The following is a 12,871-nucleotide window of genomic DNA, read 5'->3' on the forward strand; positions in this document are numbered from 1 at the left end:
AGGTTGGTGGTTCGAGCCCACCCGGGAGCGGTGTTATGGGATCTCAAATGTAACGTAAAAAGTCAGAGTTTTTCCACAATACCTGACGAACATTTAATTTTTGGGCTACCGTGGCATAATGGTTAGCGCGTTCGGCTGTTAACCGAAAGGTTGCTGGTTCGAGCCCACCCGGGATAGGTGTTGTGGGGTCTCAGATGTAGCGTAAAAAGTCAAAACTTTTCCACAATACGTGACAAACATTTAATTTCTGAGCTTCCGTGGCTCAATGGTTAGCGCTTTCGGCTGTTAACCAATAGGTTGGTGGTTCGAACCCACCCGGGAGCGGTGTTATGGGATCTCAAATGTAACGTAAAAAGTCAGAGTGTTTCCACAATTCCTGACGAACATTTATTTTTTGGGCTTCCGTGGCGCAATGGTTATCGCGTTCGGCTGTTAACCAATAGGTTGCTGGTTCGAGCCCACCCGGGAGCGCTGTTGTGAAGTCTCAAATGTAACGTAAAAAGCCAAAGGTTTTCCACAATACCTGACGACCATTTAATTTCTGATCTTCCGTGGCTCAATGGTAAGCGCGTTCGGCTGTTAACCAATAGGTTGGTGGTTCGAGCCCAGCCGGGAGAGGTGTAGTGGGGTCTCAGATGTAGCGTGAAAAGTCATAACTTTTTCACAATACCTGACAACCATTTAATTTCTGAGCTGCCGTGGCTCAATGGTTTGCGCGTTCGGCTGTTAACCAATAGGTTGGTGGTTCGAGCCCACCCGGGAGCGGAGTTTTGGGATCTCAAATGTAACGTAAAAAGTCAGAGTTTTTCCACAATACCTGACGAACATTTAATTTTTGGGCTTCCGTGGCGCAATGGTTATCGCGTTCGGCTGTTAACTGAAAGGTTGGTGGTTAGAGCCCACCCGGGAGAGGTGTTGTGGGGTCTCAGATGTAGCGTGAAAAGTCATAACTTTTCCACAATACCAGACAACCATTTAATTTCTGAGCTTCCATGGCTCAATAGTTAGCGCGTTCGGCTGTTAACCAATAGGTTTGTTGTTCGAGCCCACCCGGGAGCGGTGTTATGGGGTCTCAAATGTAACGTAAAAAGTCAGAGTTTTTCCACAATACCAGACGAACATTTAATTTTTGGGCTACCGTGGCGCAATGGTTAGCGCGTTCGGCTGTTAACCGAAAGGTTGCTGGTTCGAGCCCACCCGGGAGAGGTGTTGTGGGGTCTCAGATGTAGCGTAAAAAGTCAAAACTTTTCCACAATACCTGACAACCATTTAATTTCTGAGCTGCCGTGGCTCAATGGTTTGCGCGTTCGGCTGTTAACCAATAGGTTGGTGGTTCGAGCCCACCCGGGAGCGGTGTTATGGGATCTCAAATGTAACGTAAAAAGTCAGAGTTTTTCCACAATACCTGACGAACATTTAATTTTTGGGCTTCCGTGAAGCAATGGTTAGCGCGTTCAGTTGTTAACCCAAAGGTTGGTGGTTCTAGCCCACCCGGGAGAGGTGTTGTGGGGTCTCAGATGTAGCATGAAAAGTCATAAATTTTCCACAATACGTGACAACCATTTAATTTCTGAGCTTCCGTGGCTCAATGGTTAGCGCGTTCGGCTGTTAACCGAAAGGTTGGTGGTTCAAGCCCACCCGGGAGCGGTGTTGTGTAGTCTCAAATGAAACGTAAAAAGAAAAGTTTTTCCACAATACCTGACGAACATTTAATTTTTGGGCTTCCGTGGCGCAATGGTTAGCGCGTAAAGCTGTTAACTGAAAGGTTGGTGGGTCGAGCCCACCCGGGAGCGGTGTTAGGGGATCTCAAATGTAACGTAAAAAGTCAAAGTTTTTCCACAATACCTGAAGACCTTTTCATTTCTGAGCTTGTTTGGCTCCATGGTTAGCGCGTTCGGCTGTTAACCGAAAGGTTGGTGGTTCGAGCCCACCCGGGAGAGGTGTTTCGGTGTCTCAGATGTAGCGTAAAAAGTCAAAACTTTTCCACAATACGTGACAAAAATTTGATTTCTGAGCTTCCGTGGCTCAATGGTTAGCGCGTTCGGCTGTTAACCAATAGGTTGGTGGTTCGAGCCCACACGGGAGCGGCGTTATGGGATCTCAAATGTAACGTAAAAAGTCAGAGTTTTTCCACAATACCTGACGAACATTTAATTTTTGGGCTTCCGTGGCGCAATGGTTAGCGCGTTCAGCTGTTAACCGAAAGGTTGGGGTCTCAGATGTAGCGTGAAAAGACATAACTTTTCCACAATACCTGACAACCATTTAATTTCTGAGCTTCCGTGGCGCAATGGTTAGCGCGTTCGGCTGTTAACCGAAAGGGTGGTGGTTCGATCACACCCGGGAGCGGTGTTGTGTAGTCTCAAATGTAACGTAAAAAGAAAAGTTTTTCCACAATACCTGACGAACATTTAATTTTTGGGCTTCCGTGGCGCAATGGTTAGCGCGTTCAGCTGTTAACCGAAAGGTTGGGGTCTCAGATGTAGCGTGAAAAGACATAACTTTTCCACAATACCTGACAACCATTTAATTTCTGAGCTTCCGTGGCTCAATGGTTAGCGCGTTCGGCTGTTAACCGAAAGGTTGGTAGTTCGAGCCCACCCGGGAGCGGTGTTAAGGGATCTCAAATGTAACGTAAAAAGTCAAAGTTTTTCCACAATACCTGAAGACCTTTTCATTTCTGAGCTTGTTTGGCTCCATGGTTAGCGCGTTCGGCTGTTAACCAATAGGTTGGTGGTTCGAGCCCACCCGGGAGAGGTGACGTGGGGTCTCAGAAGTAGCGTGAAAAGTCATAACTTTTCCACAATACCTGACAACCTTTTAATTTCTGAGCTTCCGTGGCTCAATGGTTAGGGCGTTCGGCTGTTAACCAATAGGTTGATGGTTCGAGCCCACCCGGGAGCGGTGTTAAGGGTTCTCAAATGTAACGTAAAAAGTCAGAGTTTTTCCACAATACCTGACGAGCATTTAATTTTTGGGCTTCCTTGGCGCAATGGTTAGCGCGTTCAGCTGTTATCCGAAACGTTGGTGGTTCGAGCCCACCCGGGAGAGGTGTTTTGGTGTCTCAGATGTAGCGTAAAAATTCAAAACTTTTCCACAATACGTGACAAACATTTAATTTCTGAGCTTCCGTTGCTCAATGGTTAGCGCGTTCGGCTGTTAACCAATAGGTTGGTGGTTCGAGCCCACACGGGAGAGGCGTTATGGGATCTCAAATGTAACGTAAAAAGTCAGAGTTTTTCCACAATACCTGACGAACATTTAATTTTTGGGCTTCCGTGGCGCAATGGTTAGCGCGTTCAGCTGTTAACCGAAAGGTTGGGGTCTCAGATGTAGCGTGAAAAGATATAACTTTTCCACAATACCTGACAACCATTTAACTTCTGAGCTTGTTTGGCTCCATGGTTAGCGCGTTCGGCTGTTAACCAATAGGTTGGTAGTTCGAGCCCACCCGGGAGCGGTGTTATGTAGTCTCAAATGTAACGTAAAAAGAAAAGTTTTTCCACAATACCTGACGGGCATTTAATTTTTGGGCTTCCGTGGCGCAATGGTTAGCGCGTTCGGCTGTTAACCGAAAGAGTGGTGGTTCGATCACACCCCGGAGCGGTGTAGTGTAGTCTCAAATGTAACGTAAAAAGAAAAGTTTTTCCACAATACCTGACGAACATTTAATTTTTGGGCTTCCGTGGCGCAATGGTTAGCGCGTTCAGCTGTTAACCGAAAGGTTGGTGGTTCGAGTCCACCCGGGAGCGGTGTTAAGGGATCTCAAATGTAACGTAAAAAGTCAAAGTTTTTCCTCAATACCTGAAGACCTTTTCATTTCTGAGCTTGTTTGGCTCCATGGTTAGCGCGTTCGGCTGTTAACCAATAGGTTGATGGTTCGCGCCCACCCGGGAGCGGTGTTAAGGGTTCTCAAATGTAACGTAAAAGTCAGAGTTTTTCCACAATACCTGACGAACATTTAATTTGTGGGCTTCCGTGGCGCAATGGTTAGCGCGTTCGGCAGTTAACCAATAGGTTGGTGGTTCGAGCCCACCCGGGAGGGGTGTTATGTGGTCTCAAATGTAACGTTAAAAGAAAAGTTTTTCCACAATACCTGACGGACATTTAATTTTTGGGCTTCCTTGGCGCAATGGTTAGCGCGTTCGGCTGTTAACCGAAAGGTTGGTGGTTCGATCACACCCGGGAGCGGTGTTGTGTAGTCTCAAATGTAACGTAAAAACAAAAGTTTTTCCACAATACCTGACGAACATTTAATTTTTGGGCTTCCGTGGCGCAATGGTTAGCGCGTTCGGCTGTTAACCAATAGGTTGGTGGTTCGAGCCCACCCGGGAGCGGTGTTAAGGGATCTCAAATGTAACGTAAAAAGTCAAAGTTTTTCCACAATACCTGAAGACCTTTTCATTTCTGAGCTTGTTTGGCTCCATGGTTAGCGCGTTCGGCTGTTAACCAATAGGTTGGTGGTTCGAGCCCACCCGGGAGAGGTGACGTGGGGTCTCAGAAGTAGCGTGAAAAGTCATAACTTTTCCACAATACCTGACAACCTTTCAATTTCTGAGCTTCCGTGGCTCAATGGTTAGCGCGTTCGGCTGTTAACCAATAGGTTGATGGTTCGAGCCCACCCGGGAGCGGTGTTAAGGGTTCTCAAATGTAACGTAAAAAGTCAGAGTTTTTCCACAATACCTGACGAGCATTTAATTTTTGGGCTTCCTTGGCGCAATGGTTAGCGCGTTCAGCTGTTATCCGAAAGGTTGGTGGTTCGAGCCCACCCGGGAGAGGTGTTTTGGTGTCTCAGATGTAGCGTAAAAAGTCAAAACTTTTCCACAATACGAGACAAACATTTAATTTCTGAGCTTCCGTGGCTCAATGGTTAGCGCGTTCGGCTGTTAACCAATAGGTTGGTGGTTCGAGCCCACACGGGAGTGGCGTTATGGGATCTCAAATGTAACGTAAAAAGTCAGAGTTTTTCCACAATACCTGACGAACATTTAATTTTTGGGCTTCCGTGGCGCAATGGTTAGCGCGTTCGGCAGTTAACCAATAGGTTGGTGGTTCGAGCCCACCCGGGAGCGGTGTTATGTAGTCTCAAATGTAACGTTAAAAGAAAAGTTTTTCCACAATACCTGACGGACATTTAATTTTTGGGCTTCCTTGGCGCAATGGTTAGCGCGTTCGGCTGTTAACCGAAAGGTTGGTGGTTCGATCACACCCGGGAGCGGTGTTGTGTAGTCTCAAATGTAACGTAAAAACAAAAGTTTTTCCACAATACCTGACGAACATTTAATTTTTGGGCTTCCGTGGCGCAATGGTTAGCGCGTTCAGCTGTTAACCGAAAGGTTGGGGTCACAGATGTAGCGTGAAAAGACATAACTTTTCCACAATACCTGACAAACATTTAATATCTGAGCTTCCGTGGCTCAATGGTTAGCGCGTTCGGCTGTTAACCGAAAGAGTGGTGGTTCGATCACACCCCGGAGCGGTGTAGTGTAGTCTCAAATGTAACGTAAAAAGAAAAGTTTTTCCACAATACCTGACGAACATTTAATTTTTGGGCTTCCGTGGCGCAATGGTTAGCGCGTTCAGCTGTTAACCGAAAGGTTGGTGGTTCGAGTCCACCCGGGAGCGGTGTTAAGGGATCTCAAATGTAACGTAAAAAGTCAAAGTTTTTCCTCAATACCTGAAGACCTTTTCATTTCTGAGCTTGTTTGGCTCCATGGTTAGCGCGTTCGGCTGTTAACCAATAGGTTGATGGTTCGAGCCCACCCGGGAGCGGTGTTAAGGGTTCTCAAATGTAACGTAAAAGTCAGAGTTTTTCCACAATACCTGACGAACATTTAATTTGTGGGCTTCCGTGGCGCAATGGTTAGCGCGTTCGGCAGTTAACCAATAGGTTGGTGGTTCGAGCCCACCCGGGAGGGGTGTTATGTGGTCTCAAATGTAACGTTAAAAGAAAAGTTTTTCCACAATACCTGACGGACATTTAATTTTTGGGCTTCCTTGGCGCAATGGTTAGCGCGTTCGGCTGTTAACCGAAAGGTTGGTGGTTCGATCACACCCGGGAGCGGTGTTGTGTAGTCTCAAATGTAACGTAAAAACAAAAGTTTTTCCACAATACCTGACGAACATTTAATTTTTGGGCTTCCGTGGCGCAATGGTTAGCGCGTTCGGCTGTTAACCAATAGGTTGGTGGTTCGAGCCCACCCGGGAGCGGTGTTAAGGGATCTCAAATGTAACGTAAAAAGTCAAAGTTTTTCCACAATACCTGAAGACCTTTTCATTTCTAAGCTTGTTTGGCTCCATGGTTAGCGCGTTCGGCTGTTAACCAATAGGTTGGTGGTTCGAGCCCACCCGGGAGAGGTGACGTGGGGTCTCAGAAGTAGCGTGAAAAGTCATAACTTTTCCACAATACCTGACAACCTTTCAATTTCTGAGCTTCCGTGGCTCAATGGTTAGCGCGTTCGGCTGTTAACCAATAGGTTGATGGTTCGAGCCCACCCGGGAGCGGTGTTAAGGGTTCTCAAATGTAACGTAAAAAGTCAGAGTTTTTCCACAATACCTGACGAGCATTTAATTTTTGGGCTTCCTTGGCGCAATGGTTAGCGCGTTCAGCTGTTATCCGAAAGGTTGGTGGTTCGAGCCCACCCGGGAGAGGTGTTTTGGTGTCTCAGATGTAGCGTAAAAAGTCAAAACTTTTCCACAATACGAGACAAACATTTAATTTCTGAGCTTCCGTGGCTCAATGGTTAGCGCGTTCGGCTGTTAACCAATAGGTTGGTGGTTCGAGCCCACACGGGAGTGGCGTTATGGGATCTCAAATGTAACGTAAAAAGTCAGAGTTTTTCCACAATACCTGACGAACATTTAATTTTTGGGCTTCCGTGGCGCAATGGTTAGCGCGTTCGGCAGTTAACCAATAGGTTGGTGGTTCGAGCCCACCCGGGAGCGGTGTTATGTAGTCTCAAATGTAACGTTAAAAGAAAAGTTTTTCCACAATACCTGACGGACATTTAATTTTTGGGCTTCCTTGGCGCAATGGTTAGCGCGTTCGGCTGTTAACCGAAAGGTTGGTGGTTCGATCACACCCGGGAGCGGTGTTGTGTAGTCTCAAATGTAACGTAAAAACAAAAGTTTTTCCACAATACCTGACGAACATTTAATTTTTGGGCTTCCGTGGCGCAATGGTTAGCGCGTTCAGCTGTTAACCGAAAGGTTGGGGTCACAGATGTAGCGTGAAAAGACATAACTTTTCCACAATACCTGACAAACATTTAATATCTGAGCTTCCGTGGCTCAATGGTTAGCGCGTTCGGCTGTTAACCAATAGGTTGGTGGTTCGAGCCCACCCGGGAGCGGTGTTATGTAGTCTCAAATGTAACGTAAAAAGAAAAGTTTTTCCACAATACCTGACGAACATTTAATTTTTGGGCTTCCGTGGCGCAATGGTTAGCGCGTTCAGCTGTTAACCGAAAGGTTGGTGGTTCGAGCCCACCCGGGAGAGGTGTTGTGGGGTCTCAGATGTAGCGTGAAAAGTCATAACTTTTCCACAATACCTGACAACCATTTAATTGCTGAGCTTCCGTGGCTCAATGGTTAGCGCGTTCGGCTGTTAACCGAAAGGTTGGTGGTTCGAGCCCACCCGGGAGCGGTGTTAAGGGATCTCAAATATAACGTAAAACGTCAAAGTATTTCCACAATACCTGAAGACCTTTTCATTTCTGAGCTTGTTTGGCTCCATGGTTAGCGCGTTCGGCTGTTAACCAATAAGTTGGTGGTTCGAGCCCATCCGGGAGAGGTGACGTGGGGTCTCAGATGTAGCGTGAAAAGTCATAACTTTTCCACAATACCTGACAACCTTTCAATTTCTGAGCTTCCGTGGCTCAATGGTTAGCGCGTTCGGCTGTTAACCAATAGGTTGATGGTTCGAGCCCACCCGGGAGCGGTGTTAAGGGTTCTCAGATGTAGCGTGAAAAGTCATAACTTTTCCACAATACCTGACAACCATTTAATTTCTGAGCTTCCGTGGCTCAATGGTTAGCGCGTTCGGCTGTTAACCGAAAGGTTGGTGGTTCGAGCCCACCCGGGAGCGGTGTTAAGGGATCTCAAATGTAACGTAAAAAGTCAAAGTTTTTCCACAATACCTGAAGACCTTTTCATTTCTGAGCTTGTTTGGCTCCATGGTTAGCGCGTTCGGCTGTTAACCAATAGGTTGGTGGTTCGAGCCCACCCGGGAGAGGTGACGTGGGGTCTCAGAAGTAGCGTGAAAAGTCATAACTTTTCCACAATACCTGACAACCTTTCAATTTCTGAGCTTCCGTGGCTCAATGGTTAGCGCGTTCGGCTGTTAACCAATAGGTTGATGGTTCGAGCCCACCCGGGAGCGGTGTTAAGGGTTCTCAAATGTAACGTAAAAAGTCAGAGTTTTTCCACAATACCTGACGAGCATTTAATTTTTGGGCTTCCTTGGCGCAATGGTTAGCGCGTTCAGCTGTTATCCGAAAGGTTGGTGGTTCGAGCCCACCCGGGAGAGGTGTTTTGGTGTCTCAGATGTAGCGTAAAAAGTCAAAACTTTTCCACAATACGAGACAAACATTTAATTTCTGAGCTTCCGTGGCTCAATGGTTAGCGCGTTCGGCTGTTAACCAATAGGTTGGTGGTTCGAGCCCACACGGGAGTGGCGTTATGGGATCTCAAATGTAACGTAAAAAGTCAGAGTTTTTCCACAATACCTGACGAACATTTAATTTTTGGGCTTCCGTGGCGCAATGGTTAGCGCGTTCGGCAGTTAACCAATAGGTTGGTGGTTCGAGCCCACCCGGGAGCGGTGTTATGTAGTCTCAAATGTAACGTTAAAAGAAAAGTTTTTCCACAATACCTGACGGACATTTAATTTTTGGGCTTCCTTGGCGCAATGGTTAGCGCGTTCGGCTGTTAACCGAAAGGTTGGTGGTTCGATCACACCCGGGAGCGGTGTTGTGTAGTCTCAAATGTAACGTAAAAACAAAAGTTTTTCCACAATACCTGACGAACATTTAATTTTTGGGCTTCCGTGGCGCAATGGTTAGCGCGTTCAGCTGTTAACCGAAAGGTTGGGGTCACAGATGTAGCGTGAAAAGACATAACTTTTCCACAATACCTGACAAACATTTAATATCTGAGCTTCCGTGGCTCAATGGTTAGCGCGTTCGGCTGTTAACCAATAGGTTGGTGGTTCGAGCCCACCCGGGAGCGGTGTTATGTAGTCTCAAATGTAACGTAAAAAGAAAAGTTTTTCCACAATACCTGACGAACATTTAATTTTTGGGCTTCCGTGGCGCAATGGTTAGCGCGTTCAGCTGTTAACCGAAAGGTTGGTGGTTCGAGCCCACCCGGGAGAGGTGTTGTGGGGTCTCAGATGTAGCGTGAAAAGTCATAACTTTTCCACAATACCTGACAACCATTTAATTTCTGAGCTTCCGTGGCTCAATGGTTAGCGCGTTCGGCTGTTAACCGAAAGGTTGGTGGTTCGAGCCCACCCGGGAGCGGTGTTAAGGGATCTCAAATATAACGTAAAACGTCAAAGTATTTCCACAATACCTGAAGACCTTTTCATTTCTGAGCTTGTTTGGCTCCATGGTTAGCGCGTTCGGCTGTTAACCAATAAGTTGGTGGTTCGAGCCCATCCGGGAGAGGTGACGTGGGGTCTCAGATGTAGCGTGAAAAGTCATATTTTTTCCACAATACCTGACAACCATTTAAATTCTGAGCTTCCGTGGCTCAATGGTTAGCGCGTTCGGCAGTTAACCAATAGGTTGGTGGTTCGAGCCCACCCGGGAGCGGTGTTATGTAGTCTCAAATGTAACGTAAAAAGAAAAGTTTTTCCACAATACCTGACGAACATTTAATTTTTGGGCTTCCGTGGCGCAATGGTTAGCGCGTTCAGCTGTTAACCGAAAGGTTGGTGGTTCGAGCCCACCCGGGAGAGGTGTTGTGGGGTCTCAGATGTAGCGTGAAAAGTCATAACTTTTCCACAATACCTGACAGCCATTTAATTTCTGAGCTTCCGTGGCTCAATGGTTAGCGCGTTCAGCTGTTAACCGAAAGTTTGGTGGTTCGAGCCCACCCGGAAGAGGTGTTGTGGGGTCTCAGATGTAGCGTGAAAAGTCATAACTTTTCCACAATACCTGACAACCTTTTAATTTCTGAGCTTCCGTGGCTCAATGGTTAGCGCGTTCGGCTGTTAACCAATAGGTTGATGGTTCGAGCCCACCCGGGAGCGGTGTTAAGGTTTCTCAAATGTAACGTAAAAAGTCAGAGTTTTTCCACAATACCTGACGAGCATGTAATTTTTGGGCTTCCTTGGCGCAATGGTTAGCGCGTTCAGCTGTTATCCGAAAGGTTGGTGGTTCGAACCCACCCGGGAGAGGTGTTTTGGTGTCTCGGATGTAGCGTAAAAAGTCAAAACTTTTCCACAATACGTGACAAACATCTAATTTCTGAGCTTCCGTGGCTCAATGGTTAGCGCTTTCGGCTGTTAACCAATAGGTTGGTGGTTCGAGCCCACACGGGAGCGGCGTTATGGGATCTCAAATGTAACGTAAAAAGTCAGAGTTTTTCCACAATACCTGACGAACATTTAATTTTTGGGCTTCCGTGGCGCAGTGGTTAGCGCGTTCAGCTGTTAACCGAAAGGTTGGGGTCTCAGATGTAGCGTGAAAAGACATATTTTTTCCACAATACCTGACAACCATTTAACTTCTGAGCTTCCGTGGCTCAATGGTTAGCGCGTTCGGCTGTTAACCAATAGGTTGGTGGTTCGAGCCCACCCGGGAGCGGTGTTATGTAGTCTCAAATGTAACGTAAAAAGAAAAGTTTTTCCACAATACCTGTCGGACATTTAATTTTTGGGCTTCCGTGGCGCAATGGTTAGCGCGTTCGGCTGTTAACCGAAAGGGTGGTGGTTCGATCACACCCGGGAGCGGTGTTGTGTAGTCTCAAATGTAACGTAAAAAGAAAGGTTTTTCCACAATACCTGACGAACATTTAATTTTTGGGCTTCCGTGGCGCAATGGTTAGCGCGTTCAGCTGTTAACCGAAAGGTTGGTTGTTCGAGCCCACCCGGGAGCGGTGTTAAGGGATCTCAAATGTAACGTAAAAAGTCAAAATTTTTCCACAATACCTGAAGACCTTTTCATTTCTGAGCTTGTTTGGCTCCATGGTTAGCGCGTTCGGCTGTTAAGCAATAGGTTGGTGGTTCGAGCCCACCCGGGAGAGGTGACGTGGGGTCTCAGAAGTAGCGTGAAAAGTCATAACTTTTCCACAATACCTGACAACCATTTAATTTCTGAGCTTCCGTGGCTCAATGGTTAGCGCGTTCGGCTGTTAACCAATAGGTTGATGGTTCGAGCCCACCCGGGAGCGGTGTTAAGGGTTCTCAAATGTAACGTAAAAAGTCAGAGTTTTTCCACAATACCTGACGAACATTTAATTTGTGGGCTTCGGTGGCGCAATGGTTAGCGCGTTCGGCAGTTAACCAATAGGTTGGTGGTTCCATCACACCCGGGAGCGGCGTTGTGTTGTCTCAAATGTAACGTAAAAACAAAAGTTTTTCCACAATACCTGACGAACATTTAATTTTTGGGCTTCCGTGGCGCAATGGTTAGCGCGTTCAGCTGTTAACCGAAAGGTTGGGGTCACAGATGTAGCGTGAAAAGACATAACTTTTCCACAATACCTGACAAACATTTAATATCTGAGCTTCCGTGGCTCAATGGTTAGCGCGTTCGGCTGTTAACCAATAGGTTGGTGGTTCGAGCCCACCCGGGAGCGGTGTTATGTAGTCTCAAATGTAACGTAAAAAGAAAAGTTTTTCCACAATACCTGACGAACATTTAATTTTTGGGCTTCCGTGGCGCAATGGTTAGCGCGTTCAGCTGTTAACCGAAAGGTTGGTGGTTCGAGCCCACCCGGGAGAGGTGTTGTGGGGTCTCAGATGTAGCGTGAAAAGTCATAACTTTTCCACAATACCTGACAACCATTTAATTTCTGAGCTTCCGTGGCTCAATGGTTAGCGCGTTCGGCTGTTAACCGAAAGGTTGGTGGTTCGAGCCCACCCGGGAGCGGTGTTAAGGGATCTCAAATATAACGTAAAACGTCAAAGTATTTCCACAATACCTGAAGACCTTTTCATTTCTGAGCTTGTTTGGCTCCATGGTTAGCGCGTTCGGCTGTTAACCAATAAGTTGGTGGTTCGAGCCCATCCGGGAGAGGTGACGTGGGGTCTCAGATGTAGCGTGAAAGGTCATATTTTTTCCACAATACCTGACAACCATTTAAATTCTGAGCTTCCGTGGCTCAATGGTTAGCGCGTTCGGCAGTTAACCAATAGGTTGGTGGTTCGAGCCCACCCGGGAGCGGTGTTATGTAGTCTCAAATGTAACGTAAAAAGAAAAGTTTTTCCACAATACCTGACGAACATTTAATTTTTGGGCTTCCGTGGCGCAATGGTTAGCGCGTTCAGCTGTTAACCGAAAGGTTGGTGGTTCGAGCCCACCCGGGAGAGGTGTTGTGGGGTCTCAGATGTAGCGTGAAAAGTCATAACTTTTCCACAATACCTGACAGCCATTTAATTTCTGAGCTTCCGTGGCTCAATGGTTAGCGCGTTCAGCTGTTAACCGAAAGGTTGGTGGTTCGAGCCCACCCGGAAGAGGTGTTGTGGGGTCTCAGATGTAGCGTGAAAAGTCATAACTTTTCCACAATACCTGACAACCTTTTAATTTCTGAGCTTCCGTGGCTCAATGGTTAGCGCGTTCGGCTGTTAACCAATAGGTTGATGGTTCGAGCCCACCCGGGAGCGGTGTTAAGGTTTCTCAAATGTAACGTAAAAAGTCAGAGT

This window comes from Phalangium opilio, unplaced genomic scaffold (assembly GCF_054372755.1).
Source record: "Phalangium opilio isolate 3A_F unplaced genomic scaffold, DU_Popi_V2 ptg000017l_1, whole genome shotgun sequence".
Lineage (NCBI taxonomy): Eukaryota > Metazoa > Arthropoda > Arachnida > Opiliones > Phalangiidae > Phalangium > Phalangium opilio.